The 5,452-nt window shown below is 40.6% G+C and overlaps 1 non-coding gene across 1 annotated transcript; it reads right to left on the minus strand.

Annotated features, from left to right (window-relative positions):
* Nucleotides 1-4,903: 4,903 nt before the first annotated feature.
* trnal-cag lies at nucleotides 4,904-4,986 on the minus strand. Its single transcript has one exon. It is a non-coding gene; the product is annotated as a tRNA-Leu (tRNA).
* Between the last annotated feature and the right edge of the window lie 466 nt (nucleotides 4,987-5,452).

Below are 5,452 nucleotides of genomic sequence, written 5' to 3' on the forward strand. Positions count from 1 at the left end.
TACAAAGAGATAAAGCAGCGCAGCCAAAAAGTACATCATATAGACTAAGTATGTATACTCACATGACCCACAATAATAATCCAGAGGACAAAAGAACCAAACTGAAGATGAATAGTTCCAAAGCCACAGAATGTAAGATGTAAACTCCCACAGAAACGCCAGAGCTATTGCAAGCAGAGAGACGAGAAAGCAGTTCAAAAGCCTCCCTCCAGAAGCGGGCCTACCTGCTAATCAGATACATGGGAAGCTAAGGATAGAATGAAAAGCCTTGCTAATCACTCTGAGATTGGACTGGAATCTGCTGAGGCTTTGGACACATGACTTGGACTTCACCATTGCATAAAGGGAGTTAAACACGCTTTTAGAAAGCAATCAAAGGCTCAGTGACAATCTATGTTTGACATAACGTTCCTTTTTTTATCTGCCACCCTTTGTCCTTTCAGTCATCACTGTATGGCTGCAGTTTCTGCTGCGTTTTGTCTCTAACACTACATTTTGGTTAGGCTTCTTGTTTGTGTTATACCTGAGCAAGATATTACAACATATGCAAAATATGAAAAAGTTCCATTATATACGTACTTGTGTTGTTATGATGCGACATGATTCTTCTTACAATAACGTGGTAACTTGGTAAAATTAGCTGATTTTTGTTCAAGCGAGAAAAGGACTGCTATTTAAAGCACAGATTTCAACTTTTTTTATTGTTTTTTTTTTCCTTTCAATATTTTGGATTTATTTCTCCTCCCTTTTAGTAACTGGTTTCCGACACTTCCAAGAATGACTTTCAGCAACATCCACAAGCCTTACTGCGCTTGTTGCATCTCAGGTTTTCTGTTACTGAGGAGAGACGTAACCGTTGTATTTGTCATAATTAAAGAAATTGCAAGAGGATAAAGGCAGCATTTATATAGCACTGTTATCCAAAGTGTTTTACAATTTCCATCTCATTCAACAGCTCACACGCCATAGGCAGTATGCTATTATGCAAGATCTTGGCCTGACCATCGGGAGAAATATGGGGTTCAGTGTCTTGCTCAAGCACACTTCAACACGTGAACAGGAGGAACTAACATCTGAACCGCCAACGTTGTGATTAGTTGCTGGAGATTACCTCCTCAGCCACATTTGCCATCTGGAGCATTTTTTAGTATCTTCAAAAGAGCTCCATAAATAACACTTGATTTAATTCATCATTTGCATTGTAATTATTAATTTAAAAGTTGACTCTTTTGATGTGGGAGTATGTTTTTCTTTTTGACTCCTTCCCTCTTATTGTCACGAGACTTCATATATACTGTCCTGCCCAACAAGTTCTCCAGGGATATACAGTCAAACTGTCACTTACCCATTTTTCTCCAACACTGCTAATTACTGTGTCACGCTGTGTTATCACTACGAAAACAAAGCAGATACAATTAAAAATATAACAAATGCCTAACAGAAGACAAAGGGGTTGTCTCAAGGGTCATATCAAGAAAAATGGGCAAAGATGGCAGCGTTAAAATTACCCATTTATTTTCTAGGGCAATGTGATACTAAAAAGAGAGGCACTGCCCTCGGCTGATTAGCCTTCGACAAGCCAGCTGTCTGGCTGGCACAGTCTCCTGAGACAGATTGTTGAGGCAGAGCATGTGAAATGCTCACAGGGTCTAAAAACATCTAACCACACATGTTCCACCTGCATGTCTTATATGTGAAAGTTATTTGAAGCTATTTGAGAGACTGTACTTTCCCTGTCTAAATATCACTTGGGGTCAGCTCACTCTTTCCGAAGACAAAAGAGCTGCCGCAGAATATGTAAGCGCTTACCCTTATCAGGGGTTTACAGACAGCATGCCGATCCCTGCCCAAAGATGCCGGGAGTTTCAAGAAGTGCCTAATCACAGGAGCACCCACTCCCACGAAGCCTACACAAACACACACACAGAGGGTTGAGCTCTCACGCTGCCATCTGTCTTCAGTCTTAAGGAGCTGGACGAGTCATGGTGGGGGAGGAGTTGACTCGAGGTGGGCTATTTTATCCCCTGAGTCAGGTCTCAGGGGAGAAAATGGCAGAAAGACCCCCCCCCCCCCCCCCCCACTGAGTCATGACAGCACATGAGTGACTCAAAAGAAGTACTGAGGACGTGGTTTTGTACTCTCACTGTGGATTTTCCTGTGTGAGGAAGGCACGTCCACTCTTCAGAAGAAAATGAAAGAGCTTACGATCAGTGTGAGTCAGCTCTGAATGGAGTCATCATGAAGAGTCGCAGTTCAAGCAGAGATGATTTATCGTTCAAATAAATGCTTCAACTCTGAAAAAAAATATTTGTTCCTATATAAGGGCTTTTACACTCCTATAATCAACCAAAAAGCACCACCACTACACCTACCACCAGCCTCTCGTGGCTTCAAGTGCCCACGATGAAATAATTTCCCAGAACCTGTTGTCTGCATTAAACTTAATTAAATATGATTAGTATTTTAGCTTCCTGTCAGCCGTATAGTCTCCACCATGCGGATGTAGTTTGGATCACAGTCACAGCAGGACTCCACGAAGCTCATCATCTGTCAAGCTCACACGTGTGCACTGATGCTCAGGCTTAGCACTCCCCCCTCCTGGCTGCAGTTAAAATATCAGGGCTAATTAGAGTGCAACCTGCTGTGCAGCAGGACGCCTGCTATATTAAGTCATAGTCTTTCTAAACCCAGGAAACGGAATTCTTGATAAATGGCCACGGTTAAATGGGAAGACATTTAAATCCAAGCTGAAGGTAGAATATAAGATGGGATGAATACTCTCACTGAAAGTGTACACTAATATCACAAATACTGTTAAGTAACAGCATTAATTTAGGCTGCATACCAGCGTACCAGTCAAAAAGTAGAAATTTCCCACCAAAAGTAATACAGTAATTACATTTAATCTTCCATGACGAGATGATAAATTATCATTCAAATTACGGCATTTAAGTGCAAAAATTCCAAGAATTTCGATTGCTGCAAGTAAACACAAACAATACAAGGTTGTGGGATTTCAAATAATTCCAAAGAAGTATTGTTTTTTTTTATCTGATACCAATGTTCTGTATTTTTCCAACTTCATACCACTCGCCATGATGAGAGCTGTCCATCCATCAGTTATTCACCTCCTTCAACCAGAAGACTAACCGGAAAACACCCCGAATAGGGGTCCCTGCACTCTCTCCTGCATTTTAAATTAGACGTCCTAAATAAATAACCAAGAGGAGATGTAAGGAACAAATTCATGTCTTCGTCACTAGCGTTTAATCCATATGATAAAGGACATGTGCCAATCTCATGGTAATGAGTGTCCAGACAGGCTTAACCTCCGTTCACTCTTTAACCTTAACCTGCCACAGTGAGGTCACAGGGAGCAAATATAAGACTATTAGCAAGAGAAGGAGCCATTTGCACAGCAGTAGACCCATGCTCTGGACAAATCCTACTGTACTTATCTCTCGAGAACGCTTGTTTAAATATACTGTTATATTCATCCATTTGCAGTTTTATTTGATTCATTTATTTTCAAGCTTTACAAATCTGCAAGTTTGGGGTTTAGCCAAGCAGACCTAACAGATTTGCACATATTTCACTATTTCCCTTTGGTAGATTAAATTAATTTGACATCAAATGTTTGATAGGCCATCCTGCTTCATTTGTTTAAATTCACCATACATTCAAACTGTTCAGTGCATTAGCAAATGCAACCATGCGCGTGTGTTGTTACCTAATGCTTGCGACAGTGTGCGTGTGCATCTGTGCATGCGTGCATGTGCCATTGTCGTGTGATGAATGTGCAACAAATGTCTGGCCCTCACCATTTCTGTTTTCATAAAAATATAGTCAATATGTTTAAAGCAGTCTTTCAATTTAAGGCGTGTGTAATGACAGTCCCATTAGTGAGAGATGAAAGTACTGAAACAGCTTCTTCTACTTTATAATCGAAGCATGCTGTTATCTGATTTCTTCAAACCGGAGAATTTTAGTTGGTAAAGCTATTTTTAACTTAAAAGAAATATCACTAGAATGTACAATTTATATTACTACCATTTTTGATTTTTTTTAAAAAATATATCTCAGCCATGTCAAACCTATTAATAAGTTGATTTTGTTAGTTGTCACGATACCACATTATTAGGTAGGAGGCCCCACCTTTTTCCATGCCAACCTATCTACAAAACGATTCCAGTATGAGAAAAAATATGCTAGTGTGATGATATCACTCCCAGGTGTTACAGAGATGATGTACTGTGATTAAAAAAAAAAACAATGTGCCATCCCTATTGAACAACTGATCCACCAGAATAATGTTGTTCTGAAACCACGATTCATCAGAACCAGATCTTAGTTTATGTAATTTCTCCTTAATATTCCATATGAAGTGTGGATGAGGTATTACTGCATATACTTAGTCTGCCCTTACCCATACATGACAGGACCCTGTACTTTTCTTTCTAGGTTTCTGAATTTCGGTATGATAAAACTTTTTTTTTTAAATGGCACAGGCAACATCGCACCCTCATCTTTCTTAATGTATACAACGGACTTCTAAAACACATTTTTACCTTATTGTCTTGCTTTAAGAAAATGACAGGGATTAAACTGTTTGGTAATATTCTGTGTTAATAACTTCGCATTATTCTGAAGTTTTGCTCCGTTAAATGAGAACCTACCTTTTACCACAAAACCGCTACGGTGCTGTGAAATAATTAAATAGGGGTGATGCTGTGCTTACATACGTACACAATCGAGAAACAACATCAATGGCTACATATTGTAAATATAACATACTGTATTTCCTCCTGGTCTTATATCCGCTGACCCGTCTCCTCCTGCTGCTTGTTGTGAGGCTAGAGACAAGAAGCCGAGCTTTAAGCCTGAAAAAGCAAAAAGTTATTTCTGTCAGAAGTGGGATTCGAACCCACGCCTCCAGGGGAGACTGCGACCTGAACGCAGCGCCTTAGACCGCTCGGCCATCCTGACAGCTGTGGAGGTTTGTCTCAACTATCGGTTTAAATAACACAACTATGTCAAACGTGAACACTGCGTTGAACGTGTTGTAAAACACACGAAACTGACCCAATAAACCTATAAATACTGGTATAAAAAGATAATGGCTTATTCTTTTGCTTGGCTACCTAATAAGACAACTAGCATGGATGCAGCTACAGGGAGATAACGTCTACACCGAAATACCCGGATTCTTGTACAAGCCTAGGAAACCGACAGTCCTAGAAGACAATACGCAACGCAGAATAGGAACTTTGCTTCTCGGGAGGGGACCGGAGCCGGGGACACACTAACGACCTTTGCCGTAGCATTTTGATGATTTATGAGGGCGGGGGGGGACTTTAGGCTTGCGGTTCCTCTCACGGCCGCTAGATGCTGAAAAGTGCATCAAGTCACCAAAGCCAATGGCAGAATCCGCCAAGCTCATACCCAGGCAGAT

This window comes from Xiphias gladius, chromosome 4, assembly GCF_016859285.1.
Source record: "Xiphias gladius isolate SHS-SW01 ecotype Sanya breed wild chromosome 4, ASM1685928v1, whole genome shotgun sequence".
Taxonomy (NCBI): Eukaryota; Metazoa; Chordata; class Actinopteri; order Istiophoriformes; family Xiphiidae; genus Xiphias; species Xiphias gladius.